Below are 24,949 nucleotides of genomic sequence, written 5' to 3'. Positions count from 1 at the left end.
TTACAAAAGCAGGTTGCCACATCTTTCTCCCGCAGAGTGGCTGATGGGTTCGAACTGCCGAACTTTCCTTTAGCAGCCATGTGCTTTAACCACTGTACCACCAGGACTCCTCTGGAACAGTATTGGTAACTAGAAAAAGCAGGTGCAAATTTGGAAGCCTGAACTTCTAACATATCTGTGGACGAGATCCCGGAACCTGTCCTTCTAATAAGTGCCTCCAGTAATTCGGACGCAGATGGTATGAGACCTGCACATTGAAAAACACAGCTTTATAGTAGTTGTAATAATAATGTTAATAACTGGCATTTGTTTGTCTTCACAGTTCAACAAACATTCCCACATACATGATCTCAGTTCATTCTCATAACAACCCTGCAAGGTAAGTGTTACTGTTTTCCACATTTCTGAATGAGAAGAGCAAGGCTGGGAAAGTTTATCTAAAACCACACTGCCGTCAAACACAGATTTTCAGATCCCAAAGCCTGCACTCTTTTCATGACGCCTCCTTCTAACTGGTCTTCCTGATTCTGTTTCTGCCCCTCTACAACTCATTTCCACATTATGATGGAAAATAATATGTTTATTAGCAAGGGATCTTTTTAAAGCATAAACCAGGGCATGTTATCTCTAGTAAATTCTCACTATTGTTGCTATTAGGTGCCATTGAGTCAATTTTTGACTCCGATCGACCTCGTGTGATAGAGCAGAACTGCCCCATTTGGTTTCCTAGTCTGTTATCTTTACTGGGAACAGATCGCCAGGCCTTTCTCCCATGGAGCTCCTGGGTGGGTTTGAATCACCAAAATTTTCCTTAGCAGGAGAACACTTAACCATCACCCCATCAAGGCTCTTGGATTCTCATTACATTTGGGTAAAATCCAATTTCCTTACCTGGCTCAGGAGACCCTCATAACCTGGCCCTTGCCTGTCTCCCTCCCTCATCTCCTCCCTCTTGCTCTCCAGCTGCGCTGCATCCTTTCTCACCCTTTCACCCCGAGTTCTGTTCTCCAAGTGGGCCTTTGTCTTCTTCCTTATTTATTTCATAACAAGTATCAGTGACTTAGTCATCTAGTGTGGCTTTAACAGAAATACCACAGGTGGGTGTCTTTAACTAAGAGAAATTTATTTTCTCACAGTCTAGGAGGCTAGAAGTCTGAATTCAGGGTGCCAGCTCCAGGGAAAGGCTTTCTCTCTGTGTTGGCTCTAGGCGAAGGTCCTTGTCATCAGTTGTCCCCTGACAAGGAGCTTCTCATCACAGGGACCCCGAGTCCAAACTTTCTGCTATTCTCTTGGCTTTTCTTTTTTGGTGGTATAAGGTCCCCACGTCTTTCTGCTCACTTCTCTCTTTTATATCTCAAAAGATTGATTTAAGACACAACCTGATCTTGTAGATTAAATCATGCCTCATTAACATAACTTCCAGTAACCCCACCTCATTAACATCATAGAGATAGGATTTACAATACGTAGGAAAATTACATCAGACGACAAAATGGTGGATGATCACACAATACTGGGAATAGTGGCTTAGTCAAGTTGACGCACATATTGAGGGGACACGATTCAATCCATTGCAACCAGTATCTGAAATTAGCCAGTTGATCGATCATGAGGATGATGAAGATGGAGTGCTTGTCTGCTGTGTTTCATATCTAACATTTACAAAGCGCCAAAAAGAGGCCTAAATGCTTCACACATGTTGACCCAACAACAACAAAAAACTAGTTGCCATCAAGTCCTCCATGACTCATTTTGACCTCAAGTGTGTCAGAGTAAAACTGTGCTCCAGGGTTTTCGATAGCTAATTTTTCAAAAGTAGATTGTCAGATCGTTCTTCTAAGTCACCTCTGGGTGGACTTGAACTGCCAACCTTTCAGTTAGGAGCTGACCACGTTAACCATTTGCACCACTCAGGGAAACCTTGCCTGAAGTCACCAGCTAGTAAGTGGTAAAGCTGAATCTTACCCAGAGCCCATTCTTTTAATGGCTACCCTGGACTATCCCTTGAAGAGAAGAAGTGACCCCACCACCCCACTGTTTGAAGCAAGCCTTCATTTCTGCACCATCACCCAGACATTCAGCCCCCTGACTACCCACACCACTCCCTGTGGTTAAACTCATTCTGAGCAGAGTCACATTTTGAGCGAGACAAGCACTTTATCCTCTCCTTCCAGTCCCGTCTCCAAAGAAGCAAATTTAAATAAAAGCAACAATATTCATTAGAAACTACAGAATGAGAAGCCAACATTACTAAGAATGTCCTTAAGATGAAAGTAATGTCAGAGAACGTAGAACTTAGAATTACTCTTTATTAGGTTGGGATGATTGGGCGGTGAGGAGAATGAGGAGAGGGGGTATCGGAGTTGACGCTACAAGATTGCAGAAGAAATATTTCATTACGAGCATCCCAAATCACTGAAGTAAAAACCTATTAATCGAAAGGACACAGTAAATGGCCAAACAGCCATTTTTTTTTTTTTTCCTTCCAAAGGTCTCACCGGTTTGGAGGTCAAATATGTATTCTTCTTCTAATATAAAAAGCTGCCATTTGGGATAGGTTGGGTATTTTATTATTATTTTGCTTTGTTTTGCTTTAAGACATCTGTCATTTCTGAGAACAAAGATTTCTGTTCTGTGATTCTTAATAAGCTTTGCAAGGTGGTTTTCCTGGCATATGAAGAAGTCATTTGAATAATAAAAGCTCATATTTATAATTACATTGAGTTAAATAGATTTGCTTAGCTTAGGGTTTGGGGTTATTCATAAACAGATGTGAGGGTCCAGAAAGCCTCTATAACTTTAAAAAGCTCACTGCTTTGGGGTTGCAGAAGAGCTTTAGAAGCCTAAATTTGTGTTAAAGACGCTTTCCCCAGCTCCCTGAATAATCACAACGATACCTCCGCCTGCATCTGTTTTTCACAGCTCATCTGAATGCTATTCGTGTTTACAAGTTCTTTGCCAGTACGATGGCAATGGATGTGCCTGACCCTTTGGCTCCCTAAGCAATCGGGGGAGGAAAGCATTCTATTAAAATACATTGCTCTGTTCTCAGGATATATGGATGGCCCATAGCTATTGGTCTATTGAAAATGTATGTTTCAAAACAGTGATGAAAAGAGGTCACCCTTCAAGGCATCGTCTTATGGTCTCTAGATCTTCCCTTACAGCCATCTTTCCTCTCAAAACTCACCTTCCCTATGAGCCCTGGGAGGTGATGAGGGAGTTAATTTTATGCCAAATTTTGAAAAACGTAACGTGTTTTCCTACTTGGAATACATGCATATATATACATGTTTGAAGCGTGAGGAACTATGCTCTTGGCCACTAATTTCCAGTCATTTTTTAATAGTGAAATCCTTTTTACAAATAAATTCTTACACAAAATCACAAGATAGAAAACAGGACAAAGTCTAATTGCTCTAGTTGAAGTATCATTTACCTAGACTCTCCCTGACCCTCCCACCCCTAGGCCTAGACAGCTCTTCAAACCTTAGAATTCCCCCCTCAACACTGTTGGAAGAGCCTGCCCACAGTCATCCTATCGGATGCAGGGGGTTTGGTTAAACCCCTGGTCTTGAGCTTCAGTCTGGACTTTTTTCACATTTTATCTAACATATTAGCCATCTTCAAGACCTTGAGCAAGCCCCAAACTCGTGATCTCTAAAGCTTTGATAATTTCTCAAGTCAAACTTAATTTACTCTACCTTTCACTTAGTAGGCACTTTTCAATATTCGTGGAAGGAATATCTATCTGTTGAGTAAAAATAATGAATTAGCTCAATTTGATAGAGTGGTGGAAAAAGGAAAATATTTATCAGAGTTTGAAGAGGAGAGGAGATGATTATGGCTGGAGCTAGAAGAATCCTGTTTTTTCCTTGACTCTATTCCAAGACGTATGACTCTTCAGAGGCGGAGCCTTCAAAGGACCAAATGCACAGGTGTTTCATGGACAAAGGACTAACCAGGGGAAGGGGAAACTACGAACACCACCATTGACAACCTGGACAACAGTAGCTCATTGAGGCTTTCTCAAAGATGTTCTGGGACAATGAGAAACCATTCATTTTGTCTAGAGCATTTTCAAATGTACAAATAACATATTTAACAGAGGGGAACTGGTAGATCATTTCATATCATTTATATAAAGGTCATTTTAAGCATATTATTTTACAATAAATTTCTACAATAGTTATAAAGTTGTTGCAGCATCTTATACTATGCAATACATTGTTGTCTTGACTTTTACATTTTTAACCCACGATTATCAAGTTTTACTGCCCATGATTTGTGGATACACATCTGTGTTTTGCCTTCACACCTGTTGCCTGACTGTGGTTTTACTCTTCTGCATTCTCTCAAAAAACTGAATTTCTACTTATTTAATGTCCCTGAAGAATCCTTGAAATCTAATGAAGTAACTACTTCCTCTGTAATTTATGCGTACATTTATATACTGAACTGTAGTTTAATCAAACTCCTTTGCCTTGTGTAGTATATAGCAATATCTAATGAAAACATATGAAGTATGTGTTTCATAATTACCCCAGACAGCTCATTTCGGTTTGCTTCCTACTTAATCCCCAAATTCCTATCTTCCTGCACTGTAAACACTTTCCTTCCCTCCTCCTCAATCTCACTTAGGTAAATGAAGCTGGAGCGGTGGCACAATTACCTTTTTTCTGGGTGTTATCAAAGGCCATATTCTCAGAGAAACAGTTGACAAGGGCACCAACTAAAAATGATACTTTTGTTTGACCAAAGGAGCGCCAGTGGCACAGTGGTTAAAGCGCTTGCTGCTAACCAAGAGGCGAGCAGCTCAAGCCCGCCAGCAGCTCCTCAGAAGAAAGATGTGGCAGTCTGCTTCTGCGAAGATGTACAGCCTTGGGGACCCCAGGGAGCAATTCTATTCTGTCCTGTAGGGTTGCTATGAGTCAGAGTCAACTCGGTAGCAGTGGATTTGGTTTTGGTTGGATTTCGTTTGGCTGAAAGGCTGAAGCCAACCTAAATTAGAGAGAACTTTCAAACTCCTCTGGAGTAGCAGTACTGGAATCAGGGAATGCCTCTGTGATGGGGCGCAAAGGCTCCTCATGCTGGTGGGCCACGGCTGATGGGTGCGAACCTTACTCGGTGCCATACTTTCTACAGGGCGCACCTGGAGAACAGCAGTCCTAGTAAGATGCAGAATGAAAGTTAATCTCTGAATGAGTCCACGGTGGCCACACACTGAATGGTCGCTTCGGCTTTGCAAAAATAACCGCAACAGTCATTAGAGAGCCTCGGAATTCCTACTACATCATAGTTTATCCATCAGGGCTCCAAAAAAAGTGGTATCCCTCCTTAGATTTTCAGTGCTAGTTTGTCTTTTCCTTTAGTTCTTTTTATTAGGACTCCTTTTCTGTCTATTCTTTCTAAGAGGAAAAAATAATAGTGCAATTCTCTACATTCTCTGTAATAAAGATTGTTGACAGAAAAGGCAAATTACCCCAGCAATGGAGTAATGGAAAACTACACTAATATTTGAAGACAGGTATTCTTGGTATCTACTGATGGTGATCTCAGAAAAGTTCATCTCTGAAGCCTCAGTCTCCTCATCTGCAAAATGGAGATAATGTTACCCATCATTCCAGGTTTCTGTGAAAATTAAATTATAAGTAATATCTAGCATATTGCTAGGTGCTATAAAAAAATAAATAAGCAAATGAATTACTAAATAAATTATATATATATACACATATACATATATGTGTGTGTGTATATATATATATATATCCTTCTTTCTTTCTAAGCCATTTTGTTTCTACCAGGCTAGACATTTATTTGATAAACATTTACACTTACTGTTCGCTATGAGTTGGAATCGACTCGACGGCACTGGGTTTGGTTTGGCTTTGTTTGGATATAGCAGGCTTTGTGCTGGCCTCTGGAGACAGAACATCATCACTGGCTTCATGAGGCTGATTGTCAAACAGAGAGGACAGACATTAACCAGTTAATGAGATACGTATTGTATTTGTAAAATGTATGTGCTCTAAAGAAAAAGTACAATTGTGCTGGGATCATATGGACATGGCAAGGTAATGCCTGAGCTGAGCTGAGGCCATTAGGATGGATAGGATTTAACTAAGAGAAGAGTGGAGAGGGAGAGATGAAGAATTCCAGGCAGAGGGGTTGACACATAGAAAGTCCTAGAGGCTGCAAGAACCAGGAAGAGTCTGATGAACTGAAAGGAGGCCTAAACTCTGTAGGGGAGGAAGTCTTCAGGCTTATCATTGAGATTTTCCTTCACACTTTCCTTTGCAATCTATTCTAGTGTTTTGAGGTAGAAAAAACAACATAATGGTGTAGGAACCTTGACATAACTGTTCTTAGGTATATCCTATGACAAAATATGGCAATATAAGGATTTGAATTTTTTATCTGTGTTTATTCTCATTGTCTTGTTCTCTTTTCTTTTGAATGAAGTAGCATGACCTTGTGCTCTACCGCTGTGAGGAAGGTTTATATAATCAAAATTTACTGGAAGATTGAGAAACTTGAAAGAACAGTGTTTATGGAAAGGAGATAGTGGTGAAGATGGAATAATGAGAAGAAAGAGGAGGAGGAGAAAGAAAATAGAAGGAAAAATCTTACTGACACCTGAGGTTACATTCTCAGCCATCACCAAAGAAATTAATTGGATAGAGTTTGAATGAAAAAAAAAACAGAGCAGTGTGGTATTTCTTGTGCTTCCAAGTTTGTAGAGTAAGATTCACATACACTACAGGCTATGGTGAGAAAATCATCATTTAAGTGAAGTCCTTTTGACACCTTCAATATCTAAAACCTTCTCTATAATATACAGAATGAGCCCTGTGTTGTACTAGGTTGGCAGTATGATAGGACCATGTTAAATTATCTCTAGAACAATAACTTGTGCAATAGACCATGACCAGGCCCACTTCCTCAGTCTCTCCTGGGCCCTGTGTCATAGAAAACAAGAGACAACTCATACCCAGCAAATTTTCATCATGACAGGGCATGCATCATGGCTAATTATTGTTGTATAACTTGTTGATAATGCATAAAATGTAGCTTTCATACAATCTCTGTGCTTGAATATCCATTCTCTTGGAGACATAGAGCCAGTCTACTAATGAACCATACATATATAAAACTTAACCTTATGTAAACATTCACCACACATATGTTAATGTATTATTGAATTTATGCTTATTGCATCACTATTCATCATTTTAAGAATGAAAAATAGTTGTCCCAGAGGCTAACGTTCTAAATGCCATTCAAGGATTGAAAATGACATTTTGAGAATTGCCTGACCCTTTCGATTTTCACCTCTGTAGTGATGTGTACTGTTCTGAACCTCCCAGCATCCATTAACACTTTTCCTTGGGTTTTTTCACCACGTATCGGTATCTCACCTAGCTAGTCTACGCATTGACCCACCCCTCAACCAATCAACAATTAAGTCCCAACCTCCTGGCTATGGTTCAAGGAACATGACCAATTTGAGCCAAAGAAACATTCAGATATATTTACTAGGGGCTAATTTTTTTTTATGGGAAAAAGCTTACTTGATCTTTCAAGAAAGCCTCTACAAGACATGTAGTCTTTTCCTATTGTATGTAACCAAAAAAAAAAAAAAACACCAAACCCAGTTCTGATTCATAGTTGGCCTATAGGACAGAGTAGAACTGCTCCCCAGGGTTTCCAACGAGTGGCTGGTGAATTCGAACTGCTGACCTTTTGGTTAGCAGGCAAACTCTCATGCCACTAGGGCCCCACTGTATGTAAATAAGGAGCAAAAAAGATCAGCCTTATAGATTATCATTGAAGGTATGAACAAGACAGATGAATTAGAAAGGTGACTTGCAGCTTTATTAGACAATGGATTTGTAAAAAATAGCATAATTGTAGACTTTAAGAAGAAAACTTGGGTGAAAAGTATAATCATATGTAAGCAAAAATATGCAATTGCAAAATTTTATACAAACACAGAAGTAAAATTCCCTACGACTTTGCTACCTTCTATTTTTCATTACACAAAGGCTCTCCTGGGTTTCTGGGATGATGGTGCTATTGTCAGGCTCTTTGATGGAATATGTCATTCTGATCCACAGTAGAGGTGGAACTCAGATTTCCTGACCACCCCCTCCTACCAAAAAAACAAAAAAACGTTGCCATAGAGTCAATTCCAACTCATAGTGACCCTATAGGACAGAGTAGAACTGCCCCATACGGTTTCCAAGGAGTGCCCCCCTCATAAAGGGGAAAATTACAGGAAGAGAAGTAGCAGAGAATAAAAAAGGCAAAAATGTGAAAGTAGCTAAATAAAAAAGGAAAGAACACACACACAAATAAGAGTCCAAGAAAATGATTTTTTAAATTGTCATTTTTCACTTTATCTTTTTGTCCTTTTTCTTTCACAATTGCATATAAACTAATGAAGAAAAATGAAAATTAGTTTCATTAGACAGACTACTTTTGTTGAACACAGTCTTGGGTTGATCAAATGAGGCAGCTGAACTGAAAATGAATCTTCCCTGTGATTAGCTCAAAGTCTGGAAGTGGCCAGGCATCTGTGAGGATTTGGGGGTGGTAAGGAGATACTAATTGGGCTCCCATCTTTTGTAATTATGTGAGTTTCAAATGCGTGTGAACTAGGGAAGGGGGAGGGCCGAAGGGTTACATAAAAGGGGAAAATTCTGACGTGTACACTTCTTTTTTTTTTTTTTACACTTCAGTCATTAACTCTAGTATTCACAAAGAAAGGGAGATACAATTTTAACCAACAGAAGATTTGAGAAACAGGGACTTTAAAATAATAGCGTTTATTGAAAATTAGAACAATTGTTCATTAATTTCATGTCTTACAGCATTTTCTCATACTAAGTAATTACCACAGTTACTGACTATACATAGAATAAATTGGGACTGTGAAGTCACAAACAAAAAAACAAAACAAAACCCACTATGGTTGAGTGGATTCCGACTCATAGCAACCCCATAGGGTTTCCAAGGCTGTAATTCTCTGTGGAAGCAGATTGCCACACCTTTCTCCAGCAGAGCTGCTGGTGGTTTCGAACCACCATCCTTTTGATTAGAAGTTGATTGCTTTAACCACTGTGCCACCAGGGCTCCTAGAAGTCCCAGAAAAAGTAATTTCTTCCTTTTAGTATATAATTTTTCAAGTAAAAATGAACAGTAAATGAGATCTAAATGTGCTATTTATATGTGTTTGGTTGATCAGGAGAGAAAATTAACAAAAAATCAGGTATCTTAGAAATCTTTTTTTAAATCTAGAACATTCCCTGAGAGTCTGTTCCTGTGAAGTTTACTCTCATTTCTTAGATTTGGGTTCCTAAACAGAACATAAATGACTTTATTAATTTTCTCCTTGATATTTTATCTGCAATTAAAATATAAAATGCACGGGCTAGACACCGGGCTTAATAAGGGTTTTGGGGGTCCAGACAGCTTTTCTATCCCTTATTCAAAGGGAAAAATTACTGTCTTCTTTCCCAATTATTGTTTTCCATAAAAATATAATTTATGATTGTAATCTAATATAACTAGTAATAATTTTTATTTGAAACAATACATTAATAAAGTAAGATTTTTTTAAAGGGGAAAACTGTTCATTAAAAAGTTAAACATAGAATTACCATGTTGTTTTTTTTACTTGCTGTCAAGTCGGCATTAATTCATGGTGATCTTATGGATAACAGAATAAAAAGTTCCCGGCTCCTGCACCATCTTTACGATCATATGTTTGAGTCCATTGTTTTGATTATTGTGTCAATCCATCTCATTGAGGGCTTTCCTCATTTTCTTTGACCCTTTTCTTTACAACCATGAAGATCCTTTTCTAGTGATTGATCTTTCCTGATGACTTGTCTAAAGCAAGCAAGTTGAAGCCTCGCTATCTTTGCTAAGGAGTATTCTGATTGCCTTTCTTCTAAGACTGATTTGTTTGTTCTTTTGGCAGTCCATGTATATTCAATATTCTTCACCAACAACACAATTTGAATGCATCAATTCTTCTGTCATCCCTTTTCGTTGCCCAGCTTTTGTATGTATATGAGGTGATTGAAAAGACCATGGCTTGGGTCAGGCACAGTTAGTCATCCAAGTGACATCTTTGCTTTCTAAATAATTAGGGTGATGCAAAAGTTTTGGAAATAGGTGGTGGTGATGGTTGCACAACATTGGGAATGTAGTTAATGCCACCAAATGATACATTTCAAATGGTTAAAAGGCAAATTTTATGTTGCATATACTTTACAACAATAAAATTAAAACAAAAATAAGTCAAACATGTAGGTATAATTCCACTGGGCTATAATCTCCATGAGAGTAAACCGAGAAAACCCAAACCCATTGCCATCAAGTCATTTCTGACTCATAGTGACCCAAAAGGACAGAGTGGAACTGCCTCCTAGGGTTTCCAAGGAGCAGCTGGTGGATTTAAACTGCCAGCCTTTTGGTTAGCAGCCGAACGCTTAACCACTGAGCCACTGGGGTTCCCCATGACAGTAGGCAAAGATATTTGTTGATTTGGTTCAATGATGTATCCTCAGCACCTAGAACAGAGCCTGGCATATGGTATTAATACATAATACTTTGTTAAATAAGTGTATAAATACGTTTTCACCAAATACCATTCTCATGAAATCTCAACTACTGCCAATTACAGTTTAATCTTAATCTACCCTTGGCTTTCCATCAGGCTTGGGTGGGATACTTATATCATCTCATCCTGAATATCCTTGTGTCTATACAAGAACCTTTTGGAGGTGTATATATTGCTAGAGCTACACTGAAGTGTCTTGGCCTCTTGGCATTAGAAAAAAAAGAAGAAAAGAAAAAAACACTTGGTCTTTCTTCTCTTACAAATTGCTGCTTCTTAGAGACAGAGTTCTAACCGTCTGCTTACAGCCAACCAGTGGGAGGAAAGGCCCTAATTATCCTTCCAAGTTCTGGCACTCAGACTCTATTTCCTCTTTTGGCTCAAGGCCAAATAAAACGTGAAAGAAAAAGAGGAAAAAGGCAACATAGCAATAACACTGTTCTGTGTGGAAGACAATCAGAAAATTATTTCCTTTCTACCCAAATACTGAAATTAACTTCTTCTATTTGATCAGAAGTCTGAGATTTTCTTACAATGCTTAGATTTACTAATGAGGTTTTAGCATACCATGCTTCCTTATTACAGCAAAGAGCCTTTCAAAGGGGACGTGTCCATCTTCAGTTTCAAAATGATATTTGTTTACCAGAGTTTCATTTTAAATACATTCAAATAGACATAAAACCTTTCCTCTGTCTTTTTCCGTGCTATCTATCAGGGACTACTCAATGTTGAAATCACAGTTTTTTTTTTTCTTTTCTCTTTTTTTTTTTGGATCTTCCTATCCCTTCCCCTGTCATTCCCTACAGACACACAAATCCTGGAAATTATCTTCTGTCTTCACCTTTTTCTCTTCCTCCTATACTAATATTCACACTTTCTGACCTCCCTCCCCACACTGACTTCAGCTTTTTCACACCAGTCACCACTTCTCTTTTGAGAAGTGTAGAAGTTGAAGAGGAGTGTATGTAACTTTCTGTTTTTTTCTATTTTTCATGAGCAAGAGCTTCAGTAAAGATACTTCTAAAAATAGGGCAGACCTCTATGTTGAGAAGAATGGTGTACATATTTAACTTTATAGAAAAATATAGACATTTCTATCTTCTCTGTGAAACACCTAAATACCCCCAAATCCAAAATTTATAGCTGATAGCATACTTTTCTTAAAACTATATTATGTTTTATGAAAATGATTATGAATTAGCAAGTGATAATGTATATAACTTGTGTGTTAAATGTATTCAAATTTCTTGGAGTAAGGGGTCATGTAAAAATTACATACTCGGCCCAGCCTGCTATACTGAAAATTCCCCATAAGTGTTTGCTGTGTTAGACAAATCAATGAACTGAGAGTTCAGGGAATTACTATGGCTGAAGTGTAGATGTTAGATTGAATGAGGGTAAGCTGGAACTGGTAAGAACAGTTACGAGATTTCTAAGATATCTAGGGGGAAACCGATGAAGATCTTAAATAAAAAAAAAAAAAAAAAAGAGTAACAGATATGGAGAAGAAGGGTTACATATTTTAAAGACAGGAAGGAGGTAAAATCTCCCAGACTTGATGCCTCAGTGACTTTAGGGCTACCATCTGACACTGTTGAATCTTACCTGAGCCCTGTGATCCTGGAAAATACTGAAGGTTCAGAAATCCCCACATCCTTTGTGTTCCAGAAAACAGCTATCTGCAAAGATCCACTCTTTCCCATATGACTCAGATATGACTCACAGATGCCCCCTTGTTTTCTATGACAAGGCCAAACACAAACAGTCTAAATTCTCGTGCTTTGCCTCATAAACATTTACCTGAACAGCTTGTCCCCATTGATAAATCAGAAAAAAATTCTTTTTAACCAAATTTTGGTTAAGTCTCTCTCCTCCCTCCAGGTCCTTGAAATCTGACCCACCTTCAGCCCGACAATACTGTTTAAATTCTAATGGAATCCACATTCCTGGGTTCATGGAATTGGGGTGACCTACTCAGGCCATTTGCCCTTTTGAACCTTGAGCCTTTAAAGAACTGGCTCCCTGAAGACACCTTCAAGTCAAACAAAAGCCTAGTAAGCAGCTTATCCCTTTTGCCTTGGGACTTTTTGAGAAATTACCTATGTGCAGCCAGCTTCAAGAAGCAGAACCTCCGGGGTCTAAATAGAGGCTATGTTTTAGGATACAAGTCACCATGCAGCCTGAGCTGCCCATCATGAACTGGGTGTTGTCTGACTCACAGAATCATAAAGTCAGATGTGCACAGCAGCACTCCATCATTAAATGGAAGTGATATATATGAGATCTGGCTCAAGAAGGACCTGAAGGCACAAGTAAATTATGTGAGGAAGTGGACCAAATGCCCATGGTCTATACCCCTATTGCATTACCTTCCCTCTCCCAGATTGTACCTCTAGCCTCATGGGGAGTTCCTTATAATAAGTTGGCTAAGGAAGAGAAAACTCATGCCTGGTTTACAGATGATTCCTGTGATATGCAGGCACCACTCAAAAGTGGAGAGTGGAAGCACTGCAGCCCCTTCCTGGAACCTCGCTGAAGGAGAGTGGTGAACAGAAATTCTTCCAGTAGGCATAATTTTAAGCAGTGCACCTGGTTGTTCGATTTGCTTAGAAGAAGAGATGCCCAGATGTGTGATTGTATACTGAACCATAGGCTGTGGCCAGTGGTTTGGCTGGACAGTCAGAGAAAAGAGAAGATTGATGACAAGGAGGTATGGGGAAGATGTATGTGGATAGACCTCTCCAAATGGGCCAAAGAAGTAAAGATATTTGTATCTCATATGAGAGCTCACCAAAGGGTGACCTCAGCAGAGGAGGACTTTAACAATCAAGTGAATAGGATGACACATTCTGTGGAAACCAGTCATCCTTTTTCCCCAGACACTCCTGTCATTGCCCAATGGGTTCATGAACAAAGTGGCCATGATGGCAGTGATGGAGGTTATACATAGGCTTAGCAACATGAACTTCCATTCACCAAGGTCAACTTGGCTACACTGACTGCTGAGTGCCCAGTCTTCAGCAGCAAACACCAACGCTGAGTCCCCATTATGGCACCATTCCTCTAGGCAAATCAGCCAGTAACGTGGTGGCAGGTTGATTACATTGGACCACTTCTATCATGGAAAGGGAAGTGTTTTATTCTTACTGGGATAGACACTTACTCTGGATACAGATTTGCCTTTCCTGCAGGTTTTGCTTCTGCCAAAACTACCATCTATGGGCTCACGGTATGCCTTATCCACCATCATGGTATCCCACACAGCTCTGTCACTGATGAAGGGACTCATTTGACAGCAAATAAAGTGAGGCTATGGGCCCATGCTCATGGAATTCACTGGTCTTACCATGTTTCCCATTATCCCGATGCAACTGCCCTGATACAATGATAGAATGGCCTTCTAAAGACATAATTACATGCCATCTAGGTGGCAATACCTTTAAGAGTTGGGGTAATGTTCTCCAGGAGGCTAAATATACTCTAAACCAGTGTCCAATATATGCTGCTATTTCTCTCATAGCCAGGGTTCAGGGGTCCAGCAAACAAGGAATGAAAATGGGAGTGGCACCACTCACTATTACCTGGAGTGACACATTCACAAAATTTTTGCTTCCTATCCCAGTGACCCTATGCTCTTCAGGTGTAGAGGTCTTAGTTTCAAAGGGAGGAATATTCCCACCGGGAGACACAACACGGCTTCCATTGAACTGGAAGATAAAAATGCCACCCAGCCACTTTGGGCTCCTCATGCCTCTGGATCAATAGGCAAAGAAGGGAGTTACCCTATCAGCTTATGTGATTGATCCTGGTTATCAAGGAGAAATCGGATTGTAATTCCATAATGGAGGTAAAGAAGAGTATGCCTAGAATACAGGAGATCTCCTAGGGAATCTCTTAGTATCCTGTAATTAAAGCCAATGGAAAACTATAATAACTCAATTCCAACATGACTACTAATGGCCCAGACACTTAAGAAATGAAGATTTGGGTCACCCCACCAGACAAAGAACCACAACCAGCTGAAGTGCTTGCTGAGGGTCAAGGGAATACAGAATGGGTAGTGGAAGAAGGTAGTTCTAAATACCAGTTAATACCATGTGACCAGTTGCAGAAACAAAGATTGTAATTGTTCTAAATATTTCTTCCTTGTTTTATTATATGTGTATATGTTTAGGTTTATGTGCATATATGTTGCTATTAGGTGCCAATAAGTCAGTTCTAACTCGTAGTGACTCTACGTACAACAGAATGAAACACTGCCTGGTCCTGAGCCATCCTCACAATCATTGCTATGTTTGAGCCCATTGTTGCAGTCACTTTGTCAATCCATCTCGCCAAGGATTTTCCTCTTTTTTGCTGACCCTCTACTTTATCCATCATGACCATGATGTCCTTCTCCAGGGACTGGTCCCTCCTGATAACATGTCCAAAGTAAGTGAATGAAGTCTTGTCATCCTTGCTTCCAGGGAGTACTCTGGCTGTACTTCTTCGAAGACAGATTTGTTCATTCTTCTGACATTTCATGGTATATGCAATATTCTTCACCAACACCATAATTCAAAGGCATCAATCCTTCCTTGGTCTTCCTTATGCATTGTCTAGCTTTCTCATACATATGATGCAACTGAAAATGTCATGGCTCGATTCAGGTGCACCTTAGTCCTCAAAGTGACTTCTTTTCAACACTTTAAAAAGGTCTTTTGCAACAGATTTGCCTAATGCAGCATGTCACATTTGATTTCTTGACTGTTGCTTTCACAGGCACTGACTGTGGATCCAAGTAAAATGAAATCCTTGATAACTTCAATATGTTCTCCATTTGTCATAATGTGCGTGAGCCATTATTTCCTTGAGATAAATCTCACTGTCTGTATACATACATATATATGTACATATACACACACACACGTATGTATATATAAAGAGATTTATCTCAAGGAAATGGCTCATGCAGTTGTAGAGGCTGGCAAGTCCCAAATCTGTGGGTCAGGTGTCAGGCTGGAAGCTTCTCCTAACTCCCGTGTTTGCAGGGGCTGATGAACCCAAATCAGCAGGTCAGACGACAAGCTACTGGCCCATGGGGCTTCAGAAACTGGTGAATTAGGGCAGACAATAGGCTGCTGGCTCACAGGGCTGTGGAAGCTGGCAAATTCCAGAATCAACATGTCAAAGACCCAAGAACCAGTGGTCAGATGATGAGGGCTTGTCCTTGGTTTTTCTGTTTCTGTAACTGGCTGACCTTGAAAGTCTGCACTATTTTGATTCTATCTCCTGAGAAATTTACATAACAATGACCTATATAACTCACTTTCACAGTCCTCTCTTCAGAGTGCCTTCCTGATAAGTTTGGGTTGACACTGTCCAATCTGAATCATATCTATTCACAGCAGATATAATCTGCTACACTAATTTTTGGCATTTCTGTGTACATTTAGGATTTTGACAAGACCAAATTGCATCTTAAGGGCCCCTCTTGAGAATAAGCCAGCCTCAGTATAAAATATTCTCTGATCTACTATTTGATCAAAACATCCTTTCATGCTATTTCTCCATATTCAGTTCTTTCTAGCCTTATAGGCACCCCTCCCTCACTCTATAAGAAAAAACTCATTTTCCTAACTCTTGGGATGCTTGCTGAGCTTTTACGGTCAGAGCATTCTCTCTCTTGCAATAGTTCTCCTTCCCTTATTGTAATCGTCCCCTTTCCCTCTTGCAATAATGCTTTTGAATAAAGTATTTTTTATATCACTTTACTAAATCCAGATTTGGTTTTTATTTTAGACAACCAAAAGGAATGACAAATGTAAGAAACCCTGCGTACCAGCTGTTAGTCATCCAAAGTTTTTTGAACATTCTGAAAATTTCTTTGAATGTTGTTGAGGTGAACGTAGACATACACAAGTTTACAAGATTTACCGATACCAGTTGCCAGTGAGTTGATTCCGACTTGGCAACTCCATGTGAGTCAGAGTAGAACTGTGCTCCACAGGGTTTTCCATGGCTGATTTTTGGGAAATAGATCAGCAGGCCATCCTTCCAAGATGCCTGTGGGAGAACTCAAACCTCCAATCTTTTGGTTAGCGGCCAAAGGTATTAACCATTTGCATCACCCAGGGACTTTTCACAAGACTTCCAAAAACCTGTTGCTGGCAAGTCAATCCCAACTCACAGCAACACTACAGGACAAAGTAGAATTGCCCTATAGGGTTTCCAAGGTTGTAAATCTTCACAGAACACTTCCACATCTTTCTCTCTGGGAACAGCTTGTGGGTTCAAAATGCCAAACTTTCAGTTAGCAGCTAGGTGCTTAGCCACTATGCCACCCCAGATCCTTATGTGACCAAACACAAGTACTTGTCCTGTCCTACCAGCTCATCAAAATAAGACAGACACCAGACCACCAACTGCAAGGGACACAGAAAGTAGTAATTTATTGTTTGCCCAAACAAGGAGCAACATGGGACCTAGCAGCCGAAAAACCATCTACTCCTTGTCTGAGGGGGTTGGGGAGCTTTTTATTTCCAATGGCATCTGGGGGTTGGATTTGGTGCCGGGAACTCTCTGCCCTTAGCCCTTCCATGTCTACATTTGGAGGTCTGGGTGATGAATTATGTTGGTGACTCAGGTCCAAGGACACACTGAGGACACAGCTCTTCAGGTCCTGCACATGCACCAAAAATCCTAGTTCCTGCATGGCAGGATACTGGTGCCAAATTCAAACTGTGGTTAGGGCTGCAGTGTGGTCAGGCCAAACCACAGTTAAAAGCCACAGCTTGGCAGGCTGCAAGAGTGGGGAACTGCAGCAGAGCAGGGGAAGTCTGGGCAGAGGCTTCACTTGTAAGACTTAAAAACAAACAAACCCATTGCTGTCATAGCAACCCTATAGGACAGGGTACAACCACCCTATGGAGTTTCTAAGGAGCAGCTGGTGGATTCCAACTGCCAACTTGTTGATTAGCAGACGAGGCGTTTAACCACTACACCACCAGGGTTTCCTTACAAGACTTAAAAAAAAAAAAATTAGGAGGGCACAAATACTATTACTGAATCATCTGCTTCCCGAAGTGATCCACATGGTGATCTTAGTAAAATTTTCTGTATCTTTCTACTTCTTATTCTAATTTGATCATCTGAACATTATGGGAATGATTTATTTTACTCTTCAATAACCCTAGAGATGACAACATCATTAAACTCAAAGTACAGGTTTCCCCCACTGTCCAAAAGTAGAGTGTTCCTATGAAACCTTTTGTAAGCCGAAATGGCATGAACAAAAGAAGTAATTACCATTAATTTATTTGGAAAAATCTTTTGAGTGTTCCCAGACCCAAAAATAGCCTACCAAATCATACCGAATAATGCATATAACCCTTACTAGTTCTCTTAGGCTTTTCTGATACCCTGGTACACTTCTTGCTAACGGATGCCCAGAATAAAACCAGATAAAGCACAGTTGCTCACAGACACAATTCAAAGCTATCGCAGTGGCTCGATGCTGAGTGTAGTTCCCAGGGAAGGAGCTTGGCGACGCCGCTCTCGCTGCTCAGGGTGTGTGCTGCCTCTTTAACAGCTCACTGCAAAACAAACACGGAAAGCTATTTCCGATTTTTTACTTTCTTCATAAAAGCAAAAATCCTCTTCGGATTGCTTTCAGTTAGCGAAAACAGGTACTAATGCCAAGAGGCATAAAGCAAATTTTCGAAGAGCAGGGGTTACCTGTACACTTCGTTTTAGTCTTTTCACGTTATTGACTGTTCCTTTGATCATTTCTTCCTATCTAGCCTTCAGTATTTTCATTGCTGTGTCATCTTTCTATTATAACTATTCTCCTACTACCTATGCTTCAGTGACCCCCTGTTCAAGAAACTATTTGCAAATTTATCTGTATAGGTTTTCATGTAATCAGTATCTTGTCAGGTATTTTAGTTAAAAATATACTATTTTGAAACTTGCTTTTCTTTTTCTATCCTTTTTTTTTTTTCTTGTCCTCCACTACCACTGACACCAGATGTGTTCACCTGGAACTCAGGTTAAAAGAAAGAGCTTCCACTCTCTGCTCTTTTTGTGCCTCAGGTCACAATCTGGAGAATTCCTCTACAGAGAGAAAGGTTGGAAAACATATTTCTAATTCTTGGGAGGAGGTAATTAAATAATTTCGTTTTATGATACTGTCTTTGTTCTCTTCTTGAAAGGAAAGAGCATCCCCTTTATCACTTTAAACAGGGCAAACTAGTATTTCTAACCCTCCTTCTGAAGTTAATTAACATGTAAATACTTGTCAGTAAAAGGTAACACTTCAGCAATTAGCATATAAATGGGCCAGGGACAATATTCTGCCATAAAGGAGGCAGCATGGAAGATTTTGCCAAATGTATTTGGAAAGAAGAAAGATAATATAAAATAAAACCTTCATCATTTCCATGCAAACAGTTATGAAATAGAATGTCAGCCGAAGCCTGGGGTAAACGGAGAACTCTCCTGCCTGGATTGAATGAGGTGAAGTTTGAGTACACAACTTGATTTTATGTACATGTTTACTCAAGTAGTGATGACAGAAAGTAACTAATTGTTTATGTCCAGAAAACACATCATGTTTCCTTGATTTTAATGGATGCCATCAGTGAAAGAAACAGAAAACCGTAGGTGGGAAAAGAATTTAAGGGCTATTTTTTCCATATTGGGTGTAATGATGAGTACACTAACAAAATTGCACGTGCAGGGATTGCTTCCACTCAGCCCTGCATTTGTGTTTCAAATGAGATAATTGTGCACCTAATGATCCATTTGCACAAGCAATTACCCGATTAAAAAAAAAAAAAATTTTTTTTTTTTTTTAGGTGAGCATTCAAGAGATAATAGGGACAAATGCACTTTTTGCTTCACACCCATGGCACCTTAGTTTGAAAAATAAAATAATAATTATAATCGCATTATATCTGTGGCATTCTTATTAGAATTTGTGTCCATGTGTGAATGGGATGTTCATGCTAATGAAAGATATGTTATTAGCCCTAGAGGAAGATAGACTCTCTGACCACAATGGCAAGGATGCTTGCCGTTTTATATATATTATAAAGCTACAACATATGCTGCCTTATGGAGGAAAGACCAGGATTTACAATCAGAAAACTCAGATTAAAATCCTACGTAGCTGCATAAATTTCAGCTGTCTCAGTTTGGGCAAGTTGCTTGAAAACACTGAGTCACGATTCTAAAAAATGGAGATAGTACTCTTGTTCATGTTGAATCTGCAATATTAAGTATGTGCTGCCAATGTCTGTGCCAGGACAAGAAGAATCCTAGGGGACCTCTTGTCCCCGTCCCCACTTGGTTGGGCTGACAATCCAGGACTCCAGTTCCTTTCTTACTACTGGGTGACAGATGAGCCAACCCAAGTGGAGTCATTCTTGACAGAGACACACTTGAAGCCAGGTTCCCTGAATTTTCTTCAGACTTAACAAAGCCCCTTCAGTATACTCCAGATTTCAAGGTTTGGGTCAAAATCAGATTTGTCTTCTAAACTGAGGAGTGGGCCAACATTTTTAGAGTACTTTAGCACAGGTAGGGTGATTATAGTAGAACAGTGGAGAGGACAAACACATAAGCCTCAACCCACATGGAAGATGACAATTTTCCCCCTCTACTCTAAAATGTCAACCTGTCCAGTAGAACTTTCTGTGATGACCGAAATATCCCATAACCTGTGCTGTCCAATATAATAGCCACTAGTCACATCTATGTCAGTTTGTCATATGGTGTTGCTGTGATGCTGGAAGCTATGCCACCAGTATTTCAAATACCAGCATGGTCACCCATGGTGGACAGGTTTCAGTAGAGCTTCCAGAATAAGACATACTGGGAAGAAAGACCTGGTGATCCACTTCAGAAAAACTTCTGGTGATCTACTTCTGGCTAGTGGAAACCCTTACAGATAGCACCAGAACATTGTCTTACAGAATGCCAGAAGATGAGTCCCTCAAGTTAGAAGGCACTCAGAATAAAACTGGAGAAGATTAGAGTCTACCTTAAGGAAGTAGATGCACTAAAGCTTTCAGGACCTTCATTTCCTGATGTGGCATGACTCAAAATGAGAAGAAATAGCTGCAAATGTCCGTTAATAATTGGAACATGGAATGCACAAAGTATGAATTAAGGAAAATTGGAAGTTGTCAAAAATGAAATGGAACACTTTAAGACACCTTAGTGTAGTGAGCTGAAATGGACTGGCCATTTTGAATTGGACAATCATATGGACAATCTGGGAATGACAAATTGAAGAGGGATGGAGTCCTATTCTTTGTCAAAAAGAACATTTCAAGATCTATCCTGAAATACCACACTGTCAGTAGGATAATATCCATATGCCTGGAAGGAAGACCAATTAATATGATTATTATTCAAATTTACCCACCAACCATTAAAGTCAAAAATGAAGAAATCAAAGATTTTAATCAACTTCCACAGTCTGAAATTGTCCAAACATGCAATTGAGATGCACTGATAATTACTGATGATTGGAATGCAAAAGTTGGAAACAAGGTAGAAGGATTGGTAGTTGGAAAATATGGTTGTGGTGATAGAAATGACATGGGAGAACCCATGATAGAATTTTGCAAGACCAGTAACTAATTCATTGGAAATACTTTTTTTTCAATAATGTAAATGATGACTATACACATGGACCTCACCAGATGAAATACATGGAAATCAAATAGACTATATAGATGGGAAAAAAAGATGAAGAAGCTCAACATCATCAGTCAGAACAAGGCCAGGGGCCGACTGTAGAACAGATGACCAATTGCTCATATGCAAGTTCAAGTTAAAGTTGAAGAAAATGAAATCAAGTTCATAAGAGCCAAAATATGACCTTAAGTAATCCCACCTAAATTTAGAGATCCTGTGGATATAGATTTGAAGCACTGAACACTAATGACCAAAGACCACACAAGTTGTGGGATGACATCAAGGACATCAAAACATGAAGAAAGCAATAGATCATTAAAAAGACAGGAAGGAAAGAAAGAAAATACCAAAATGGATCTCAGAAGAGACTCTGAAACTTGCTCTTGAACATAGAGTAGCTAAAGTGAAAGGAAGAAATGATGAAGTAAAACAGATGATTTCAAAGCACAGCTCGAGAACACTGTGCAAAGACCTAGAGTAAGAAAACCAAAAGGAAGAACATGCTCGGGATTTCTCAAGCTGAAAAACTGAAGAAAAATTCATTCCTCAATTTGCAATATTGGAGGATTCTATGGGCAGAATATTCAATGACGCAGGAAGCGTCAAAAGAAGATGGAAGGAAAACACAGAGTCAGTACGCCAAAAAGAATTGGTCATTGTTCAGCCATTTTAAGAGGTAGCATATGATCAAGAACTGATGGTACTGAAGGCATTGGTGAAAAACAAGACTCCAGGAATTGACGGAATACCAATTGAGATGTTTCAACAAAGGGATGCAACATTGGAAACGCTCAATCATTTATGCCAAAAAATTTGGAAGACAGATACCTGGCCAACCATTCCAAAGAAAGGTGATCCAATGGAAGGAGGAAATTGCCCAGAAATATCATTAACATCATAAGCAAGTAAAATTATACTGAAGATAATTAAAAAAACGGTTGCAGCAGTACATGGACAGGGAACTGCCAGAAATTCAAGCCAGGTTCAGAAGAGGACTTGGAACAGGGGATATGGTTGCTGATGTCAGATGGATATTGGCTGAAAGCAGAGAATACCAGAAAGATGTTTACCTGTGTTGTACTGACTATGCAAAGACATTCACTGTGTGCATCATAACAAATTATGGGTAAATTTGTGAAGGATAGGAATTCCAGAACGCTTAATTGTGCCCATGAGGAACCTGTATATAGATCAAGAGGCAGTTGTTCAAACAGAACAAGGAGATACTGCATGGTTTAAAGTCAGGAAAGCTCTGCATCAGGGTTATATCCTTTCATCATACTTATTGAAGCTGTATGTGAGCAAATAATCTGAGAATCTGGACTATATGAAGAAGAACACAGCATCAGGATTCGAGGAAGGTTCATTAGTGATATGCAGATGATACAGCCTTGCTTGCTGAAAATGAAGAGGACTTGAAGCACCTTCTCATGAAGATCAAAGACCACAGCCTTCAGTACGGATTACACCTTAACATGTAGAAAACAAAAGTCCTCACAACTGGACCAATAAGCAACGTCATGATAAATGGAAAAAATATTGAAGGGGTCAAGGATTTTATTTTACTTGGGTCCTCAATCAATGCCCATGGAAGCAGGAGTTAAGGAATCAAAGGATGCATTGCACTGGGTAAATCTGCAGCAAAAGACTTCTTTGAGGTGTTAAAAAGCAAAGATGTCACTTTGAGGACTAAGGTGCACCTTACCAATGCTATGGTATTTTCAATTGCCTCATATGCATTAGAATTAGATCTTGATTAGGAAGATCAAATAAGAATTGATGCCTTTGAATTATAGTGTTGCCAAAAAATACATTGAATATACCATGGACTGCCAGAAGAACGAGCAAATCTGTCCAGATGAAGTACAGCCAGAATGCTCCATAGCAGTGAGGATGGCGAGACTTTGTTCATTTACTTTGGACATGTTATCAGGAGGAACCAGTCCCGGTAGAAAGGCACCACGCCTGGTAAAGTAGTTGTTGTTAGGTGCTGTCCAGCCAGTTTTGAATCATAGCAATCCTATGTACAACAGAATGAAACATTGCCCAGTCCTGTGCCATCCTCACAATCATTGCTATGTTTGAGCCCACTGTTGGAGCCACCATGTCAATCCATCTTGTTGACGGTCTTCCTCTTTTTGCTGACTCTCTACTTCACCAAACATGATGTCCTTCTCCAGGGACTGGTCCCTCCTGATAACATGTCCAAAGTATGTGAGATGTAATGTCTCCACCTTTGCTTCTAAGGAGCATTCTGGCTGTATTTCTTCCAAGACCAATTTGTTCATTCTTTTGGCAGTCCATGGTATATTCGATATTCTTTGCCAATGCCATATTTAAAAGGCTTCAATTCTTCTTTGGTCTTCTTTGCTCATTTGTCCAGGTTTTGCATGCATATGAGGCAATAGAAAACACCATGGCTTGGGTCAGGCGCACCTTAGTCTTCAAAGTGCCATCTTTGCTTTTTAACACTTTAAAGAGTTCTTTTGCAGTAGACTTGCCCAATGCAATGCGTCCTTTGATTTCTTGACTGCTGCTTTCATTGGGTGTTGATTGTGGTATATGAATGTCATCTATTGTCCACAATTATTTTTCCTGTCCTTCAAAAATATTTAATGCTAATCCTCCTTCTTTGAGACAATCTCTCACACTTCCTTAGCCATCTCTTTACCTATTTCATATCATCATCAATAAGCTAAAAAAATCACAAGAATCTAAAGACTGCAGTTAATTTACCCTTGTAAAATCCTACCTAAAACAAAATCTAAAGACAATGAACAAAAAGTAAGAAAATAGGAAAGACAGAACTTTGCTAAAGTTTTACCAGCTGCAAACTGATTGTTGATGACACTAAGTGTGAGACTATCATCTAAATGAGATAAGGTATTAATGAATCAGTCTGTTACCTAGCCGTGTACCTCAAATGCTATACCCTAAAAATTATACGTCACTTGACTGGACTTTGAAAGAATAAATAAGATGATGATGATAATATTAATACAATTACTACAACAGTTAATAATCATTGTGTGTCAGGGAATGGTCTGAGAGCTTTGTATGCTTTACATAATTTATTATTCATGACAACCTTATGAGATGGCTCTTGTTACTTTTACCATTTTACTGATTGAAGATCTGAGGTTTTGAGAGGCCATATGACTTGCCCAAAGTCGTACCAAGAACGTGTTGCAGAGCCCAGACTCAAAACTGGATCAGTCTGACTCAGAGCCTATTGACATAACCACTGTGCAACGTGGTTTTGCACCAGAGCAAGGTCAAGGGTGTTCTAGGAAAACGATGGAATTTCTTAAGTTTCATAGAAGAGCCGGAGTTTTCATTGCTAGACAGCTACCCTACCGATGGATCAATATCAGTGAGTCTGAAACTAGGAAAACTGCTTCATGGGCAAATTAAGAGATATTGAGACAAAGGAGAATCTAGACTGACCTTTCTCTAAGCAAACAATGATCTCACGTCTTTCTAAAGAGCTGGAATGAGCCACTCGAGTCTCGTGTTTTTGAGAAGGTTTATTCCCTGAAATGAACAGCCTGGGATTATCTCAGACAGGGACATATTCAGGTTTTGATCAGTTTAGGGTGAGGGCCCACAGCCCATCATGTACTCTGACAGCCTCCT

This window comes from Elephas maximus, chromosome 15 (assembly GCF_024166365.1).
Source record: "Elephas maximus indicus isolate mEleMax1 chromosome 15, mEleMax1 primary haplotype, whole genome shotgun sequence".
Classification (NCBI taxonomy): domain Eukaryota; kingdom Metazoa; phylum Chordata; class Mammalia; order Proboscidea; family Elephantidae; genus Elephas; species Elephas maximus.
This window is presented reverse-complemented; position numbering follows the sequence as displayed.